This window comes from Dermacentor variabilis, chromosome 3 (assembly GCF_050947875.1).
Source record: "Dermacentor variabilis isolate Ectoservices chromosome 3, ASM5094787v1, whole genome shotgun sequence".
Classification (NCBI taxonomy): domain Eukaryota; kingdom Metazoa; phylum Arthropoda; class Arachnida; order Ixodida; family Ixodidae; genus Dermacentor; species Dermacentor variabilis.
Genome location: NC_134570.1, coordinates 142508663 through 142530753, shown reverse-complemented (window position 1 = coordinate 142530753; position 22091 = coordinate 142508663). Strand labels below are relative to the sequence as shown.

Genomic DNA, 22091 nt, shown 5'->3' with positions numbered 1-22091 from the left:
TTCTTCGGGCGTGCAATTGCAATGCGAAGTCGAGTAGCGAGCGAGCGAACGCTGGTCGCTATCCATGCCGCTGCCTCCATGAGCTCAAATTGCCCCAGCGCGAGCACAATATAGCTCTCCTACTCGTGTTAAACGCGCAACTACTCCCACATCTCTCTTTCGTGCCATGCCTCATGTGAAGGTGTAGCGACAGCATCGGACTTAGGACCACACTACCTTCGGAATGAGCGCACATTTTTTTGAGGCTTCACTATCCGGGATCGACCTACGATCGAGGCAAGATGTTAGAAACAGACGTACCCTATACATGATGTGACCAGTTTCCTCGCATATCACAGCATGTATACAGGTGGGCAGGGAGGAAAGAGATGGACGAATCAGATAGAGAAACAAAATTTATTCCAATCATTTATTCCAATCTTTAGTTATGTGAGGAAGAAATTTGCAACTCCGTTTCCCCATTAATCCACGCCCTTCAAACACCCCATCTGTTACAAACAAAGCGGCGTGTTCAGTGCCCTATGGCTTCGGTGTACGGCTTGCTAACCAGCACATTGTGATATCCATGTAGCTTATAACAAGCATGTGACGCCCCTTCGGGCATAATCTTCGTTGGCCCGCCAGGCTCGGTGGCCTACCATGCTCGGTAGGCAACATTGGGCACCGCACACAATAAACACCGACGAGCACAGATGCTCGGCGGTAAGTCACAGTTCATCACATAACGCGGCGGAGCGTCTGTCTAACACAAGGTGCCTCGAGCCCTCCCTCGTTCACGAACCCGGGCGGATCATGACACTGGCGATGAGTACCCACGGATCGTTTCACACCGCCGCGAGCTGCGAAACACCACCCCCGTTGTTGCCGCCATGCCCCTGTATGGAAGGCGCAAGCCGTTCGAGGGAGATGGATCCGCCTAGCGAATTTACGAGGAACAAGTACACGTGTTCTTCCGAGCAAACGACACGGGGCGTTCCTGGCCATCCTTGTCCCGGTGCGCCAGGACGGCTCCCACGCCGTACGACGACGTATCTACTGTCAGGACGACACGACAGGCTTGGCAGGATCCAAGTGTATTAGCACTGAGGTCTTGGTGACTAGCTCCTTGCTGCGCTATAAGGCCCGGTCCTGCTCCTTCTTCCAAGCACCACTGGCAAGCGTTGCCAGTGGTGCAGTGTCCATTGGGCCGGTGTCGAGCCCGGTACCACTCACAAGGCAGACCACTGCGGACACTCCGGACCGAGCGAGGCTGTCTCAGGCAGCGCCAGGCGTTGCCACACCCGGCCCGTCAACACCGGTGCCACCGGACCGTTACTCGCCTGGGTAGCAGGCATTGTAGACCGGATAGAACGGAGGAAGAGCCTCGTGGTTTGAACTAGGACGTTTATTTTTTAGTTATCTACAAACAAACGAGGGGTAAGGGGGTGTAACAAGCATATGAGGCCCCCTCGGGCATAATCTTCATTGGCCCGCCAGGCTTGGTGGCCTGCCATGCTCGGTAGGAAACACTGGGCACCGTACACAAGTAACACCGATGAGCACAGCGGCTCGGCGATCAGTCATCGTTCATCACCACCACGCTGCGCAGCATCTGCCTAACGGAGGCTGCCTCGAGCCCTCCCTCGTTCACGAACCCGGGCGGATTGTGACAGTCCCGTAACAGTTGCTACGATACCCAAGCAAATTGGAATAGACGTAAAATATCCCCAGCGGCTCAAATATAATAACCCAGAGAAATTGAATCTAGGTAAACCTTACAGCCCAAATCAAACGCTTACCCACAGAAGCAGCACCATGTCACCAGTCCTCCGCCATATCCAGACAGTTGCAAAAGGTGGTCATTCCGAAGTCGCCTTGGGAACGACCACTGACTAACAGGAGTGACCAGAATGACTGATCGGGAAACCGGTCAGTCACGTCCCAAGGTCCTTGAGGTCAATCTCACCACTTCCTACTGCTTGTAAGATTCGTGGGTCGAGGCCTCGGGGTCTGGCATTGACTGAGGGTCGCTGTTTAGCCTACGCCTCCGGTGCGTCTCCTAGCGGGCAGCTGGACTACCCTACCGGAGCCTCGATTGGAGGCTAAGCGGGCCCACGCCATCGTCCGAGTTTCGCTGATGAGGGCTGCTTCTTTCGTGAATGCTACGAGGTCTACAGGTTAAAGGAACGGAACAGGCGGTTTATTTACACAGAAGAGGCAAACTTAATTACAAAGCGATGGATTCTCGTATTGGCCGGAGCACAGAGTGCAATACATCGTTCTCGTAGCATGAGGTACAAGTCAGAGCAAACATCTTTTCGGAGAGCCCACAAGGACACGTCAACATACATCAGCGCACTCTCACTGCCTCAAATGCGTCTGCATTTAAAGCAGTTCATTTCCCTAGATAACTAGACTATGGAATCTGATGGCTGTGTCTCGGCCAGTCACAATCTCCTTAGCGTTCGCAAAATTCCGCGCATGACGTCGCATGTTACCGCCGGACTTTGCCTCCAAGGCAGCGCGATCTCCCCCGCATACGAGGCAACGAGGTGGTGAACTGGGGACTGGATGTCGACGCCGTTCCCACGGAAGTCCGAGACGTTCACTACTTTGATCAATTAGTGGGCTCTTCGTGACGTTCCTCATGCCAGAGTCCGGTTCAGGTAGAAAGTCCGGTTGGTTTCGTTGTAGTTACCGCTTCGCCGGAAGGCGGTAGCTGTTATCGCCTCGAATTGAGCTCCTTTGCTGAGCCGTCACAGTCTACCTCGGGCCTCGTCGCCGTCTGGGCAATGCTGGTGGGACGTGTTGTGAGCTCCACAAAGCTGAAGTGAATCGGCTCAGGACAGCAGGAGAGGTTCGAATGTCGCTGCCCCCGTTGGCGGTTCCTAAGAGCCCCTCCACGGCCCGGAAAATCTCAAATGGTCAGTGCTAACACTCGCTGGTCAGGATGAGAGTGCCTGGTGACCAAGGAGATGGCTTGGCTCTCTGCAACAACTGCGAACTCAGAATGCTTGCTTCCAACGATCTCACAACAACCGACACGCAAGCGTTGATCCTGGCAACACATTAGCGCATAGCATGCAAACGTCCGGAATCAGCTGTCAACTCAGTAGGCTTCATATGAACCAACATTTCAGTATAAGCCGCAGAACTGGAGACTGCGAATTTCGAACCCAAAGTTTTGTGCCGCCAAAGCGAACGCTCACATTCCTTTCTGAGTTCAAACAAGCCTGCAAGCGTTCTTAAACGCCGTACTCGTGCATTATGTTGCATGCGTGTTGCTTGAGAAAACTACACCATTCCCCCAGTTTTTATTTAGAGTGAATGGCAGAGATATTTAAAAAAATCAATTTGTAAATTTTGAAGTGCAGATGAAAATTAAGCGCTAAATGAAAAACGCAATACGATCGTTCTGTGCCCGTTTGGGAGCGTAACGTGAAACGCTCAGATATTTTGCCCTGATGCCCTTGCAGAAACAACAGACAAAGGGCGCAGTTATATTCCTTCCAGGATATGCAGCTAAATTCTACGATGTTCGCAAGCACTTAAAATGCTATGAATTACTCACATCAATTGCTGAAATCAATGGGATTAACCTCCATGACTTTTCCTTCGTTTTTCTTTCTATTTCTACTGGCAAATGTGGATGGCAATCATAAACTTTGAAAATCATTACTGATCGCTGATTTTCTCAATTTTCGTGTGCATTGTGTAGGGCGCGTAGTACGTTTTCTTGCTGTCGTCGGTTAACTAATCATTGTGTTTTGCTTAGGTTTAGCGTAAATATAAACATGTTTAAAATTTTTATAATTGATAGTTTCCTACCGACCTCTTATGACGCATTCGGGAAGAGGGGCAGCAAATTTAACTGACCAAGACGCGATATACGCGCATAATATATGCACACTACATTTATGTATATAAAACATATACAATCAATCGAAGAGCATTCCACAAAAAGGTAGTGAGCGCTATTGTGCATATTAGGCAAAAAAATGAAAAAAACATACAGTCCATACAGCAACCAATATAACGATCTACAAAAGTACCCACTCCAACTTCAGGATCAAATGCATACAAATAAAAAGCAGAACAATAAACTCAATAATACATCAAAATAGCATCAAAACTGCTTAAAATTGGAAAAAAGGACATTGTGATTTTTGTGATCATTATGCAGGGAAATATTAACATTAAGGTAGTGGAATTTATCAGGATTTCTGTAGGAATCATATAAATAACTTGTTCCATATCCGAAGGCATGGAGAATGCCATATCCGCAGACTGTTAAGAACGGCCTGCTGAGGTGCAAGTTTTGGCAGCCACATGTGACAGCGGCGTCAAACTTTTCCAGGAAGGCCGCCGCAACCCTCTAGTCACGGCGTCACTAAGTCGAGTGTGTGTGGAGAACAATACGCGCGTCCTCGACTCTCCGTCGCTGGAGCCAAGATGAGTGCGACGAAGCAGGCTTTGTGCCGGAACCCACCACCACCAACGTGGTCTGCTATGGAGAAGGGAGTCCCCGGGGGAACGTAGTTCGAGGTCCCTTCCCCCGTGCCGTTCAAGACGCAAGACAATGGGCAACCGGCCGCGCTGCGGGGGTCAGCTCGGGGAATAAAAGGCACCTCTCCTGATGTAAGCCCGGAATTCTAGGAAGTCCGTCTGACCTCGGTTGGGGACCGTGAACCTCGAGCAAAGAAGTGTTTGTGTGAGTGTGTGTGTCCCGCCCGCAGAGAGGCGACTCGTTTACGATGACTGGTCAAACGTTTCCCTCACCTTGGGATCGAGGGAGTACCGAGTGTTTATAAACCGCTGTTGTGGGGCTGCTCAGTGTACTTTCTCTCGCGGTCATGTTAGACTGATGAACTGCAACGTCCTTATGTAGATACTGTAAATAAACCCATATTCCTCGTTCTCGATGAGAAGCAGTCCTTCCCTTCAAGAACATCCTCAGCGCGGATAAGTTGGACGACGGCATGGGCCAGCTACCTTCTAATTCATGCCCGATTCCAATCTTGACAACTGGTTACGAGCGATGGGATTGAGCCCCCAATCCTAACAAGACCCATTGAATGCGCATGTGTTCCTGTAGTTGCGCGTGTAGCTTAGGTGATTATGTAATCTGCGTCATGTGCAAGGCGCGAATTTAAACCGTGAAGAAGATTAGCTACCACCATGGTGCTAGCGAAAGTGATAACAGCGCAAAATCAGAAAGAGTACTTAAGGCCAGAAGTTAAATAGGGTGTTATATTCGTGAGATGCTTGATTTGATGTTATATTTACGTGACACATACATAGCGGGCTTATTTTCAAACAGTTCAAGAAGCTCTTTAGGTTATTATGATAAGTTCACCAAACTGTCGAAGCAAACACGAGCTGAATGACGTACAGACAATGTTCAAATTGATTGGTATTATTGCGGACCTGCCAATAGACCGACCTACCTGCGTACCTGCCTGTCCTAAAATTTAGCTCGCGATCCCGGGCCAAATATAACGGTCACCTAGACGAAATAAAAATAAGAAATGTGGGCACTATGTAATGGCGCGTGCTTGTATATGCTCATAGATCACGGTCATTGAGAAACGTTTCTTACGGAAGTATCGAAGTGCGTTATTCTGCCGCTATTCAAATATTTTCCAGCGTCCTGAGAGAACTGTACAGCAAACCAAGTTTCCGAGTTCTAGAAATGCGGAGCATGTTAAGGATAGCATGACCTGAAACATTTGCATTTCTGTATTCATTACGGGAACTGAAAGTAATTACAGAATTTTCCTTTTGTGCATATTTTATAGCCTTATACGAGGCGACTAGTATATTTTAGGGTTTCTTAGTGTTCTAAGCGACGCACTTGTACGTGCGCAGGGTGGTGCGTACGATGGACACAGAATTCGTGATGCGTAGGAGAAATTCGGAATGAATGGAACGTCTAAAAATCTGGCTATAATTACTTGTCCCTGTGCTCTAGTGTTATGTGCTTCAAGAGTGACGCGGAATTTAGCCTGCTGTCCTAAAAAAATTGTACCAGCCATCGAGATGAAATTAGCGAAAATCAGCAGAACAATGTGGCTGACACGCATATTGAGGCAAATGTGCGCTGATTAAATGTCCTGGTAAAACAATTCTCGGAATAGTATAGGGTCATTATGTGTATAGTTCCCCGGTGTTTGATGGAACGGTTCGTCGCACTGGGTTGACATATACAGCAAATGCATTAAGAGTAATGTGTCCCTAAAGTTCACCCTTTGTGGCCTAATTATGCGTTTTCAGAGATCACGACAGAAATATCTGTTTCTTTCTATATATTAGGCCTTATACGAAGTTCCAGCACTGTCAGCCTGCTGTCCAAGAAGAATTGACACTCGCGCATATTTCAGTTCTTTTTAGGGAATCAAGGGAACCTGTTAGCTCTGACGCTCATGCAAAGTTTAATGTGTGCAGGTGCGTTAATTAATGTATTCAGAAACGTTATTCGCATGCATTCTCAGTGTCTTAAGATAAGGAAATGAAACATGAAGTTAAAATTGTCACATAGTATAGTCTAGGACATGAGCCATTGCAACGGAAAATTCAAAATGTGTGGTATGTTTTAAGGCAGTTTAACTGCTTAATGCAACTGCTAGAAAAAAGGAGTTTCTCTGCAAGTTGGTCTGCGAATTCTCAAGGTCACGCAAGTCTGCTGCCTTTTGTTTTCACTGAAGCGCCGTGCTGAGTGAGGACGCAGCCACATTCAGACAATGAGATGCAAATAATATTAAATTCACTGCATCCAAAACGTTAAGTCCTAAATGCTAACTCTACGTGGCCTCTAACCGTATATAAAGTAGGTTACTTGCTGCTATATGGTGCATAAGAATATTTGGATGTAAAAAAAAATTGTTTCAAACTCCAATGATTACCTTTCAGTGCCTCAGACGTCAATGTAGGCGAAAAGTCCGAATAATATCCGGCCTTGTAAGAGAGGTCATGTCTTTCCTTGTCCAGAAACATTCATCTGCCATTACACAATGCATACATGGCAGAAATACGCGCAACGTAGAAGCGTACGCTCTTGTCCATGTCTGTCCCTTTTCATAGACAATAGAACACATGAAACGATGGAGTTGCCCCAGAGACGCTCCATGTTATACTCCTATTTTATGACAATCTCGTTTTCAGTCGCAGGTAAGTAAATGTTAATTCTCAGTCGCTTTTTAATCGTAATCATCAATTCACAAATAAGTAACACTAATCAGTACGTTATTTGCCGATATTTTTAGGCCTGTATTGGACGAACAAATTTTATCTGTTATAGACTTCATCTGGTATACTCCCCGCAATGCTTCCGTACCTTTTATGTATACAGTTAAGATTCTTATAATGAACGCTAACATCGTTTTCTTTTTTTTTATGAAACTGTTTCAAGCTAAGAATTTTAATGAAAGAAAAGCGTTCTTATGCATACTTGTTACGAACAGCTTTCGAGACATGTTTGTCTTATCTGCTGCAAGTTATTTACCAGCTCCTCGTGATTCGTGATCGCTATATGTAGTGATCTCGTTCTCCTCTTCATGCTTTTTTACCACCTCTGCGATTTTTTTTATGATTCGGTTTGCTCTGTTGCTGTGGCTTTCTGCAAGGTTTAGGCTCATACGTTAGTCATTGTTACCAAAGCTATCCTTCTTCAACTATGTTCAGTCGCCATTTCTGAGACCATGGTGTAGTCGAAGCTTGACTGTTTCTTTACAATTTCCTTTTTTTTAGTTCAGGACATTTGTGCTCCTGGTTGTCAACTACATGGTTGAGTTCCTCTTAAGTGTGCGGCCGTTGTATTCAGTGGAATTTTTACAATCTTTATAGAGAACCGTTACTACCGGTACCCACCGCAGTAGGGCAGTCGTTGTGGAGCACTACGGAGCTCGAAGTCCGTAGGTTCCATCTCGATCTGTGTGGCCGCGATTTTCTGAGCGCAAAATGCAAAACGCTCATGTACTTACATTAAGCCTTACGTTAACTAAGTTCAGGTAGATAATTGATACGTGCTTGCCCCACAGCTACTTACCTCCTATTCAGATTTTATTTTGGCACGTAAGACCCCAGATTCTAATTTTAATTTATAATCACTATATCTCTGTAGATCTTCCATGTGCGCGTTCATATCTCGTACTAGTATCACGCAGCCCGATTTTCTGAACCTAATATTAATATCGCTTCCACTGCAGTGAACTCAGTGTTTATAAAGCAAAGCTTTATTCGCCTCGTCCTCCTTCCTTTTGGGTGCAGGCTGGAGGCCACTGGCAGCGGCCTCTGTCTTGCACGATTGGCTGGTACAAGACCCAGAGCAAACATCATTGCGTCATTGCCATCATGCCATTCTGATTGTTTTTCGTTGCCATGTCTTCGTCATACTTTTCCTGTTTTCTCTCTGCTCTCATCCCTGGGTAGTAATCCTGTCATCATCACGCCGAAATTGTCCCATCGTCGTGGTCGTACTGTTTTCGCATTACATTGTTCACATTATGTCGTCGTCATTCTGTCGTCGTGATTTCAGGGCCGTCATATTATTGCAGTCATGCTTTCGATGTCACGCAGTTCTTGTGGGTCCATCGTCATCAGTCATTACGCAAATCATTCATTAATTAAATTTTTATTTCCTTAAAGACCACCGAGAACGTATTACCTAAGGGATGGGTTTATTTTTTACGCTGTGGTATTATCATTATTATCTTATTGTCGTTATATTCCTTCCGCCTTCGTCATATTATTGTCCTCGTGCGGGCATCAGTACTGTTGCGTTTATGCAGTGCCAGTCATACCATCCTTCTCATGCAGTATTCAATATGACATCGTGTTCGCTTCATTGTCATTACACCGTTGTCGTCATACCATCGTAATCATTCCAGCGTCTTCATCCGGTTGTCCTCACTCCGTCGTCGTCATTCCATCTTTGTAATCGTTGCTGCCGTCTACATATCTTTGTCCCCGTGTCATAATCACATTGTAGGAATGCTGTCATTAAGCCGTCCTCGTACTTCAATTGTCGTCAATGAGTTTTAGGCATTCCAAAGGCATTATTTCATTATTGTCAGGGCGTTGTCGTGATTGTGTCGTCCTCTTACGATCGTCGTCATGACCTCATAGTCGTTCCATGGTCCTCATTCTGTCGTGGAGAGTCCAACATCATCATGCTGTTGTCCTTCAAACGTGATTGTTCCGTTGTCGTCATATTCTGTGCTACTGATTGCAGTGTCGTCATGTCATTGTCCTAATTCCATCGTCACCTACATTCATGGTCGTCCGTTTTCCTTCTTTTAGGCTCATCATTGTGTCGTCGTCACACCGTGGTAGTCGTTTCGTCGGGGTCATTCCATCGTCGTCATGTGCGGGATACGCATGATCGAGGGCCCGAAGTTTATGTAGAGCGAGGCGTTTAAGACAGAAATGTGTCAGAGTTCCTAGTTGTGCATTCTGCATGCAAATGCTCGCTAAACAATAGCAGCAATTGTCGCAAACACTAGAAAAAGCTTCGTTTAAGTAGATTCCCAGACTGTGGGATCTGAATGTTTTTTTCTTGCTCTCTCCTGTAAATATATGTAATCGCAGCCACGTTTTTTTACTTATTATGCGCACCTAATTTATAAATGCTCCTGGCATATACATTGTCTCGTGGGAAGTACGATCGCGTTGCCTGAAACAATAAAGTTGAAACCATGTTTTTAAATATATTTTTTGCACGCTGACAACTGAGGTCTCACCTTATGAGCATGCCTGTATACACACTTTTCTTGGTCCATTCATTCAGTTGTACACTTCCCATACAAGATTGCCAATACCAGGTGGCTGCTCCAAATCTCGTAGATAGTGTTCAGTAAACTCAGTCGTGTTAGTAGCTTCGTCATTCAAATGCATTTCAATATGGCCCACATTATCCTGCTAGCAATCACTCTGCACCTTTAAGTAACACATTCTAAAAGTGCTGCCCGTGACCCAAATCAACGTCCAAGAGCAGTGCAGCTAGTGTTCGCTAAAATGCAGCCCGTTATGTAAATGCACCGCCAATGTTCGATTAGCTCACTTCTTGGTTGATGCCAATGAATGTAAGTAAAATGAAGTTTTTCGAGATGTGGCAGCGACTGCGGGCCGCTTAATTGCTTGGAAGTCATGTTCAGATATGTGAGAGATATCTGACGACCATCGTTTCATCAGTTTAGGTGCCATACAAGAGCTGGTAATAAAACAGTATCAGGTATTCACTGGACTAGCCGGTTTACTAGATTGTCTGGTGCTATATTTGAACAATATTTTGCAAATTCTTTGCGATTCGCAAGGCTGACTAACAAATGAAGAAATATGTGGCCAGGTTACGAAGAAAATGAAGAGAATGCTCTTACATTGGTAGTATCAGGTAGCATTTTGCAAGTATAAACACTAATATTTTTTTCTTTTTTACATTTGGCGTAGAGCTGCGGGCCACGGTGCTCCACCGTCAAATATTGATGCAGTCACGTGGAGCCCCTACATAATCGGCTCGGTGGGCGTAGCTCAGCTCCATAACGTTTGCGTAAAAATTTGCTGGTTATATTTTTACACAATGGCTCACTTTTCCTTCGTGTTGTCATGCAAGAAAAGTTCACGTTTCCAAGAGACGCTGTGTCCGCAGGGATAAGTGCCGCAGCAGAGGGTGGTGGCGTCCGCCGTAGCATGGCCATTCGTATAACTGCTTTTGTACCACTCGAATATGCGGGGCTCCAGTGTTCGCTATTGTGATCTGTTCCCTCTTTGTCAGGCACAAAACACATTCAGATCGCGTAGTCAAGGCTGCTTTAGTAAAAGTGTGTCCGCAATGCCAAGCGAGCAAGCACTACGAACGCCATAAACGTAACTCGGTTTGGCTTGGAACATAAACTATATGATTAAAAATACAAAGAAAGCGCATTTATTACTGTAGAGATATACTTTCACGAAAGGATAGCACGCATTACTGCTACAAAACTCTAACTAGCAAAATAAGAAAAAACTTTGAGAAACCATCGACGATGCTTCTAAGTGAAAGCGAATTTCCGAACAGTTTTAGACAGCTATTCGATTTATTAAGCGAAAAGTGCACTTTAGGGCGCATATTTGGTGCTCTAAGGACATCTAGGGAGCGTTTCTTCTTTCATTGTGAAATTTCGTAAAGAGCTTAAGCTTTGACAGGAACACCTGTAGTGGCAGCCTGAGGCCTCTTCTGCACCTGCCAACGTCGGATAAGGCCGCGCGAGAAAAGGACGTGGCTGTTTTCGGAGCGCTCCTGCACAGCATGTAAATCTTCAGATGCCCCAAACCGCTGGTGTCAGAGCACGTTCGAGGGCCGGCTGTTCGCTTACACACACAACAATGCTGCGCGCGGGTAGCTTGAAGTGAGCCGAGCTGTCACTTCGTATTGTTGCTTATTCCTTGAGCACAAATTCGTGCCCAGCCCTGTAATGTAAGGAAATATTGATTTTGCGTTGCAAATTCCATAACAATAGAACTCGCAAGTTTGCGAGAACTACTTTCTACCTCGCGTTACCGATGAATACGCCACGCCATTCGACACTAATGGGAAAACCAAGTGTTTGATATCTGGGATCGCATATGTTTTCTCCTTTTATCAACGCAGCCGCATAATCGCTTTCTCAGTCTTACTGCTGTTTCTTTGAAGTGCAGGTTTCCATAAGTACCATTGAGACTACTGATTAAAAATATGTGTTGGAACATGTTCCACGCCGCTCTCAGCGCAGTAACTCTAGGTTTCTGCACTATGACCGTCAAGCTTTGTATTGCCGTAAAACGCAAAAAAAAAAGAGAAATGTAGGCTATAGGTTACTTTAGCAGGGTCTTCTCTTTCACGGTATAGCTTCTTGTTAGTCGATACTTATCGCACAACTTTCTTTTCTTTTCACTCTTGCTGTGGTATTTAGTGGCGGTCCCATCACTAACGCAACTTCCAGCGCATAAGGAGCATTGCTACCGCATTTGGCCTCAGATATTGGTGAGATTCTTTGCCTTATTTGATGTTCCTGTTTAGCTTTCACCGCCAATAAGCGGACCACTTCTATAGTAAATGCCACTTCAATATTAGCAATTATTGACAAGTGTGCTTGTTTATCTTCCTCAGGTGACCGCTTTTTCACCGACTAACAAAGGTTAAACGTTATCGCTCAGCGCAGGACGCCCCTGCATGTATCGGAAGTTGCTGGAATGTTATCGATGGTTCTATCCTTTGTGTGCTGTCACCGAACCTTGTGTAATCTGACTGTATGCGCGACGCGAATTGTGTAGTACTTCCTGGCCGATACATGGACACCAGCGATCGTTCTGGAACCTTCAATGACTCATGTATAGAAAGAGACATACTTGCCACTTGAAATAGGCGTCTGATTTTGTGAAAGGAGTTACCGGCTCGGCGATGCGCGAAAAGCTCTTGGCGAAGCGCCTGTTATAGGCGCACAAGCCAAGAAATCTCCGCACTCATTTTTTGTCGGTGGACTTGGGGAAGTTAGCGACGGCAGATGTCTTCTGCGGATCAGGGCGGACTACAGATTTACTGATCGTGCGGCCCAAAAAGATAAGCACGCCGTAGGCCAGGCGGCCGGTGCATGAAAGCAAAAACACCTCCACCAGACGTTACGTTGCAGTGACGATGAAGAAAACAATTCTGTAAAAGAGAATGACGAAACTAACTCTCTATTGTCGACACTGTGCGCAGTAAAACAGGCTACACGCAAAGCACAACAATGGCGGCGAACACAGTCGGCGATGGTCAAAAATCAGATCTGTGGGGCAAGTGCTTTATGTGTACTCTTCTTTATAAGGCCATAATGCTATGTCACAAATTTCCATTGCTAATATGAAGTTTGTAAACAGGGATAAGGTGCCCAAGAAAAGCTGGCCAACGTTTCGATAGGAGGACCTATCTTCGTCAAAGGCGGCCTCGTCATCCTCGGCGTGTTAGTTTCAAAGGTTTAGTGCAGTGACGTCACGTACAGGTGTTGTCAGTCACTGGCGGCTGGTTTTAAAGAGAGAGAGTACCAGAGGAAACGAGCCCTGTCGTCTGACGTCTGTGAGCTTCGTTCCCAAGACGAGGGGACAAGAGCGGGAGAGTGCGCATGCGGGGAGAAAAGAAAAGAAAGAAAAGCAGAGAACAAAAAGGAAAAAAGAATAAAAAGGGGGAAGCCAGGGCGGCACTAGGACCGAAAAAAAGGGGGAGAGAGAAACAACAAGAAAGACAAAACAAAATTTTAAGAAAGACGGGGGCTTGGGGACGACAGCGACAGACGTCGGACGACAGCACTCGTTTCCTCTGGTAGTCTCTCTCTTTAAAACCAGCCGCCAGCGACAACACCCGCACGTGACATCACTGCACTAACTCTTTAAAACTAAAGGCTCAACCAGACGTACGCGTTCCAATGCGCCCGCACGCGCCGCACCACGCCTGGGCGCGTACGGCGTCAGGCGCGGAGGCTGTTTCGCGTGTCGGCGCGCGGCGGCGTGGAGACCTACAACCGCTAGAATTTTTGCGCCCGCGCCGGAAGCTGCCGCTCGAGTCAGTAGCATGACACACCTCACATGACCACTGCAAGCCAACGTCACTTCCGGAACGACTCTTCGCGCGACGTTCATGCAAGCCCGGGTCACCCTAGCGTTGTTGCGGGGTTTGCGGAGCTTGCGGGAAACATGGCGGAGGTCCCGGCTGCCCGCTTCGAATTGAATTTGGCGTTGCTTCTGTAAAATGCACTTCGTTCGTAGCAAATGACTGTGTAAACGGCTTTCGCTTAGTCTCAGGCCGCTTCGACGACAGAGTATTATGGATAACCTCGTGGTGTTTTCGAGATCGCTTCTCGTTTCGAACGAGTCGAAGCCTAACGAAAGAAACATTCGAGATGTCAGCGCCACCTGTCGCTAATGGCGCGAAATAGCCGCAACAACGGCATATGGCCTCTGAGATTCGAAGATATCGCCGGTCAACTAAAATTGTAGAAAACGTGCGCTGCTTAGCGTACGCTATATTACAGCGTATAGCGTACGCTATAGTTGCTGACGCTAAACTAAAGCTGTCTAATATGTAACACATTGCTTAACGTGGCCGTTAAGCGAAGGCTAGACTGCCTTGAACATGGCAAGCTAGCAACACTGCGCCGCCGCGACGAGACGCGCAGCTACGCGCGGCAACTCGTGCATCGTTTGGGTGCGCGCCCTCTTCCTCCGTCGGGCGCCACGCGACGTCGAGTCAGCGCGGCGTGTGCGGACGCATTGGAACGCGTACGTCTGGTTGAGCCTTAACACGCCGAGGATGACGACGCCGCCTTTGATGAAGATAGGCCCCCCTATCGAAACGTTGGCCAGCCTTTCTGAGGCACATTATCCCTGTTTACAAACTTTATACCAGAGTGTGCTATTCCATCTGTCAGCCCCTTGCTTGTTTTTGGCATTGCTAATATTAGTGTGACGAAAGCGATGACGTCAAGTTCACTGCTGCGTCTTTTGAAGCATCCCCATTAGATCCTACGGCGGTCAGGCCAAGTAGCATGACGCCATGAATAAGAGTTCGCAAGCCTTGTGCCATCTAGGTGACGTTGGTAACGCGCGATAGTTTGATGTTCTAGCGCAATCTGTTGCACTCATCTTAATTCCAACAGCAGGCTGCCAGAAGTGGGCATATAAGTAGGCATACGAACCTGTGAAGACCCGCCATGGGCAGTCTCGTGTCTCTACAGCGTGCTCTTGCTTCCTCAGAGGGCACGAAAATGCTGTTTAATACGCGCTCGCCGATTCCGATATATCTTGTCTCCAGCTATGCATCCCGCATGAAAGCATTGTTAAATTATTTAAATGCCGGAATTTTCTATGGCAAAGCCACCATCTTGGTTGTTCATGCATCTTGTAGCACGAAGGCTGCAAATTAATTTTCGCTACCTTGGGAAATTTGCGGTCCATCCAATGCACGGCACGGCGCCCGAGCGCTTTCGCATTCGGCACCTATTGGAATGCGAAAGGCCCAGTCGAAAACGCACTCGCGACCTCGAGCTGAGCCACGCCATGCCATAGCCAATGGGTTAACGCGGAGGGCGCACTTCTCGGGTAAATATACTTTTCGGTAAAGACAAAACATTAGAAGCTTCGCAAACATTTGCACCACCACAACGGCACATATAGGAGAAAATACTTTGAGATCCGCGACGTCACGCCACCGTACAGGCACTTTGGTTTGAGTGCGAAGTCCAAACAGTGGCTCGCTGGTCTCCATTGTCTCTTTTAGTGAGAAACATCTTACTACGAAACGCATGAACATAGAGGCTTTAACGAGTGTTTTAGCAGTATAAACTAACTTGTGGTTTTATTTTACGTTAAGAAGGTATTTTTGCGCAAAGCTTAGTGAAGTGCATAGAGGAGAAAATTTACGGCATCAGGAATGAGCTACTGAAGCCAGTGTTCTCTTGTCTTCTGTAGCTCAGGCGTGACCAAACTGATTGGGCAGTTTTAAGCGTGGCTCGGCCACTTTGATTAGATCCAAAAAAACCAATACATGTGGATTGACAAAGGTCTGAGATGGTATCTGCATATTCCAGATTTGAGCGATCAAGTTTTTCTGCAGGATGGTAATTTTCGTCGGGAAGGTGCACTCGAAAAATTCCTGCGTATGCCGTGGAGACTGGAAAATATAGTCGACTTTCATGCATCAAGAGAGCATTCTGGCCATAATAGTTTCAAAATACTTGTTAACGTTAACTGTCTCTTTCCATTAATCGAAGGAATATGTGCATATATAAGTGCCTTCAAGACGCCTGTTTTACTTCATGAATTGACGCACCTTGACGACTAAATGCATAAGGCATTTATTGCATTTTCAAGTCAATATTACATCTTCCGGATGCAAGCTACCTTGAGATTGTTGCGTTAATCACACAATTTGGTCTTTATTTCAGAAGCGCGTCCATTCGTATGCGCTGTATAGGAACGACACGTGACATCACATATAGACTACTTCGTTATTACTATGGCTTACATGACTTTACCCGTGGAAGTACGACACCTTTTTTTACGCTTTCAGACATCAAGACTCACACCTTGTTACTACTCATGCTCCATTTCTACCGGGAGAGCAGGCACACACATGCTGCAACGTCGAGAACTGGATGGCACGAAGTGTTGGGTATGTTTAACGCTGATCTTAGTTTAGTTTGATTTAAGATCGGTGTAGAGAAATGGCTAAAACGTAAGTGTCAAAGTTTCCGTGCTTGAAATTGACGGCAACGAGTGAAAAAAAAACAATGGATATTTTTTATCTAGGCAAGCTGTCTCTTTTTTTAGTGCTTCTTGTGTGTAGGCATGCACGCCACAATAAAAAAAATATTTATTCTCGATAGAACTGGTCATTTAGTGACAACAGCTTTACATATTCGTTGTGTATATTTAAGCACATGGTAAACCCACTAAGCAACATTGTATGTTCCCATGATTAAGTTCCCAAGGCGCACATGCAATGCGCATGATCGTCGAAGCCTGCGGTGCTTTTGCTGCAATCACATGGCTGGGTCACAATTCCCATATATATCTAGCAGCGAACGCCGCTCAGTAGCTACGAAGAAATGTAATATCGTAACATTGGGTTGTTATTTCTAATATTATTCTGTAAAATTGTTTTGTTTATTAATCTGTCTTAGTTAATGTCGCAAAACAACCATCTGGCTAAGAGATATGCTCTAGTGTAGAGCTACCATATACTTACAGCCGCCTGTGGTTCATTAACCTGCACCTAAATATATGTACGCGGTCGTTTTTCCATGTTGTGCCCAACGACATCCAACAGCCACGGACGAGAAATTTATCCTCAATCTGATCCTCAGCCACGGAATGTCATAGCTACTGAGCTATCATGGATTATACACGCGCCAAGTGCTAATGTTTCTTCCGTGGCGCGTTCTGTGCCTGTCCTGTGATCGCGTTTGGGTATGTGTGTGTGTGTGCGCGCGCGCGCGCGTGTGTGTGTGTGTGTGTGTGCGTGCGTGCGTGCGTGCGTGCGTGCGTGCGTGCGTGCGTGTGTGTGTGTGTGTGTGTGTGTGTGTGTGTGTGTGTGTGTGTGTGTGTGTGTGTGTGTGTGTGTGTGTGTGTGTGTGTGTGTGTGTGTGTCGTTTGACATCCTTCTACTAAGAAGCAATTGCCCTTAATTGTTCATTCAAGAGATATATTTGGTGCATGAGCATGTGTATATTAATCTGAAATGCTAGTCTAGCATAAATAATGTGAAAAGTGAAAGTTAACCATAAGCATGGTTTGAATGTGTACGGGTATACAATATGAACAATTATCGCATAAACAGCAGAAAGGTACGAAAACAAAGGTGGGCCTTTAATAGACATTGATGGAAGAAACGCAAATGAACACGCGAAAGAGAACGGAGACTGGATAAGGGCAAGCTGAAACATATTTATTCGAAGATGTTGAACTGATTTTGGATGGAAACCAAGTATGGCCATGTCAAATAAGTTATATGGGAAGCACCAAACAGAAAAACACAAGGTAATAACCAAGTGCTGTGATGATGTGTAACATTCTAGTATACGCACACTGGTGAATGACAGAGGTGGAAAAAAAATTATGAACTGTGGAATTGACGCGGTTCTTAAAGATGTACTTACGTGATGCTGATTGCCACTTCTGAGGTAATGCTGCATATTTCGGCAGAATTTCAATAGCAACTATGCACGCCTGTAAGCGCCGTCACAACACGGCTATTAAGCTCACATATGTTGCACTTATGCTAGCACGTCTTTTTTTGTTTCATGACGAGCACTCGTATTTCTGAGCGAAAAAAAATATTTTGAATTGCAACATCGCCAAAATGATACATCGCGAAAGGAATCAGATAACTCAAGCACTCTTTGGTTCTGTGCATTTTTTGCTTTAGTTCGGTGTTTGATTCTCGCAAAGTTAACCTACCTTGTCACTCCACTTGCCGTTTTGGCATTGAGCTAGATGATTAATTTTAGAATGTGTGCAATGGATCCCGATAAACGTAGGCTGGTACAAGAAAAACACTACATGAACGCTGACTGACAACTGCCCTTGTGTATTGCATCACATCATTGCATCAGCAGTTGCATTAGCAGTTTCAGTTACTGGTAATTAACAACAGAGTTCGAAGCGTGAACTTATATATGACACCCATTTGATACCTTTTATGCGTATAACACTTTCGAGAACTTGCTTCGGAACGTTTTAGCAAAAACCGTACCTAATTGCTACACACTTTAAATTTCCCATGTACATCATTCTTACTGTTTCTACCACTTTCACGAAATTTCATCGCAGTCGCTATTATAGCCCTTCCAATAAAGCTATGCACTCTGCAAACTCTCCGCAAACTCTGTACCTTTCTTAACGTACCCTCTGGAGCGCTCGAATAAGTATTTTCCTACAAAGGCCGTAACTAGCCAACAAACTTTCAACTTTCTTTACGCATCGTCCATACTCTGTTCCCTATTCTCCGAAATAGGATAAAGTAAACTGAACCGTTTAGTTCAGACAGGTTAGAACAGGCGCATTGCTGCGCATGGGAAAAAGGGACAGAACCAAATTTAGCAGTTATTTGAAGGGCTCGTAGTTACGCCAATAACAAGTATGTTTCGCCAAACAGTGCCATGAACATTCTTTCCTTCCTCCCCCCTTAAATATCAACCCAATGTTACGCAGAATTCTCTCTTTATGCAGAGAGACACCTCATAAATACAGTAGACTGCTTTGAAGCATTTCTCTAAGACTCCTTTCGCAAAGACTGTCATTTGTCGACACAAATTTTCACCTTTACATTCACATTGCCTATAATGATCCGCCATTTACTCCAAATTTAGACTTGGTGACATTTACTGTTCTCTCAAATCTAAGAATTGCGTCAATTGAAATAACATTTATAATGCCCCAGAACGGTTGCATACGTGATACGCACCAAAATTCGTACTTACACCCAACATTTGAACTTTACCTGAGCATAATTCATAACGAAATTGCAAGGAAGTTGCTTTGAAACACGTCCCATGCTGTTAGAGTGGCTTCGCGGTTCCTGAACTAAATCTTTTCGGCATCCTCCGAGGAAAAGTACACATGGTGCAGTTCTCTGGTGCTCCAAAAATTATTCCGAGGTTCCCCATCTACGGCGTTCTCCACAATCAAATCGTGGGTTTGGCACGTAAAGCCCCAGCATACAATTCAATTCCTCCAAGTTCCGGTTTTTAAATGCTGAAAGCCTTTCCAACGTCTCCAGCTACCAATCCGGGTCTTCAAACGATTTTCAAGGGGTGTTCGGTAGCGCGATTAAAAGGCGGGACCAAACAAGACACACAGGGACACACACAGCGTTAACTAACAACAAAAAACATGTGGTACTTATACACTCAGCGAACGTGAGTCACAGCCACGTGAACAGATGAACAATCATGCATTACCAACAGGGCCACATTGCAACCCTCGTGAACTTCAAACGATGGTACGCGGGACGGTAGTGGCTCCCTGGATAGTTACTTCACAATTCCACTCCATCGGCTGGATCATAATATTCTTGGTCTTGTAGAGTACAAGTTGGTACTTTGTGGTGATCGTTGCAGGTTGCGGTTAGATCGCTTGTCTGTGGCGACGTTGACGTTTTTTTATCGGCTTTGGCTTGCCGGGCCTTCAGAGGGTTTCCAGTGCACAGGAAAAGCAATTTCAGCAGGTGTCACGTTGTAGCGAAATTGGGGAACGAAACAGTGGTACAACTGCACAGTCAGGAAACCCTTTATCGGGCGAACTTCTGCTGACCATGCAATTAACACTCAAGCACGAAAGTAGCGGCGTATGCTGGCGGCGATCGTCGAAATTTGATCTGCTGGTGAAGCGCGTCGGCTTTTATATATGACTCGTCGAAGGGTACAGCATAATCACTGTTGTCCGCGCACGTTCCAGGAATGTACTAGACAATACTTTTTGCGCATACAGTCTCAGTACACAAGGTTCGGTGGCAAACCGAACCTGCGATAGGATTCCGGAGTCTTCCGATAGACGAATGCACCTCTTGCCCTGAATGAGCGATAACCTTAGCATTTAAATAAATTCTGGTGTTTTACCTCCCGAAACCACATGATTATGAGGCACGTCCTAGTGGAGGACGCCGAATTAATTTTTTACCACCCGGGGTTCTTTCACGTGCATCCAACGCACGATACCCGGGCGGTTTTGAAATTCACCCCCATCGAAATGCGGCCGCCGTGGCTGGAATTCGATCCTGCGCCCTCGGGTTTAGCAGCCGAACGCCGAAGCCACTACGCCACCCCGGCGGGTAGCTTTTAACATTCGTAAGCCAGTTAAATGAGGTTTTCGAAACAGTACAAACAAGTGCGGACATCAATATGGAGCAGTTGTGAAACTTAGGCTTTCTTAAAGTAGGTAGTAACTTGTGCGTCTTAGGAGTAACTGCTGATTTTTGTTATAACCGATGGACACGTAACGAAAAATACGGCGCTCGATGGGGATGGGCACAAAGACATTTTTTCCCAACAACCATGAGACTTCTCCAGATTTCTTGTCAGCGTTGTTCCGTGTATCACGCTTATTACTTGAAAAATAAGCAAACATTTCGAGAAATAACGAAACCAACGAATTGTGTCCGAGATACGCGGGTCATTAGCACATAAAAAACACTGTGTAGACGTTTGGCAAAGTGAGAGCTTTACAACCATAGTGGAAACTATCTTGAAATACGCCTATGATTGCTCAAACGAAGTAAAATTGTACACGACATTCCGAACGTTCCTCTTGCAGGCGCCGAAACCAGGAATATGTGTACACGGAAAATGTTACATCGACGCAGCTTCTGACGGTTATGAGATCGTCCATCAACGTGAATTGCGAGATTCTGATGAACTTCTCCGCATGAAGCGGAGCCCATCTTTAGGTAGCGAAAAAATCATTTTTACATATCTAAGAGATTAATTGTCGTCTATACATCTAATGGTGCGACGCAGAGGCATAGGGGCAAACAGGAAAAGCAGCAGATAGGCAGATCCAAGTACCTCTGTATGAAATGCACATGCTAATATGTCAAGACGAATGGACGGAATAGTACCACGCGATGCCTAGCCATTTTTTGTATTTCACTTTGGCGCATCTGAGCGAAGCCCTACTGCGGTAATTGACTTCGCTCACGCAATAGAATCGCTGAATAGATCGTTGAAAGTGTCCCAAATTCGAGCGTTATGAGCCTCAGTGGAACCGTAAACGTGAAGTGACCACCAGTCTACCTGAATGTACTGGTCACGAATGAATCAGGGACCCCACCCAACTTCGTTTAAAAATCATTTGCGGTGTTCATAAACACGCAATTCAACTGTAGAAGACCCACAAAGATGTTTTGCAACTCCCTTCGAAAGCTCTCTCTTTGATATCTATACTGTCTTTCTTGTACCATCATTCTTACGGCAAACCATATAGAGTGACCAGAAAGAAAGAGAACATGAGCCGAAATTAATACTGTCAAAGTAAATAAAAGTAGAATATGTACTATTGCATTTTTTAAAGGTCCGCTGAAGTTACTTGATGAAATATTAGTTATTTCCTCTTTTCTTTTCCATATCCTTTCTATATACTGTACCGGGTGAATATTCGAGAAGTAACTTTGAGCATGTCGGTATAATTTAGGAATGTTACCCGATACGCAGTGGAAATAGCTATGTGCGCAATCGAATAACATAATTTATGATATGTCCCCTATCTTCGATGTTACGGATAGCAGAAGCACAACATGCTCACTGAGGTTAAAAGGCAGCCCATTAAGAAAATTAGCGCACAGCAGAGACCTAAAGTGTAAGTATATAAAAAAACTGACCTTTTTCAAATTTTATTCCGACAACAAATATATGGACACCCCAAGGAGGTTTTTCCCGTCGCCTTTATGTTCGGTATAAAGTGCAAGGGCGATAACACCGTCGCCACGCCTCGTATGCTGTATTTGCGAGTGAAAGCACGCGAGGGAAGTCGACGACCGCGGATCTATTTGGCGCGCGTGAAGGAGAAAGTGGATAGCAAAACGCGCCGCCTTCCGCCGCGCGAAAGGCCCGTGGGGGTTGGGAGGGAGGTAC

The 22091-nt window shown here is 45.6% G+C and overlaps 1 long non-coding RNA gene across 1 annotated transcript in view; it reads left to right on the top strand.

Annotated features, from left to right (window-relative positions):
* Positions 1–6951: 6951 nt before the first annotated feature.
* LOC142576347 (uncharacterized) overlaps positions 6952–22091 on the top strand; it is a 29189-nt gene continuing 14049 nt past the window's right edge. The window contains exons 1-4 of the long non-coding RNA XR_012826830.1: positions 6952–7146; positions 11904–11974; positions 16034–16135; positions 20776–20908. This is a non-coding gene — a long non-coding RNA (uncharacterized LOC142576347). The remainder of the gene's footprint in view (positions 7147–11903; positions 11975–16033; positions 16136–20775; positions 20909–22091) is intronic.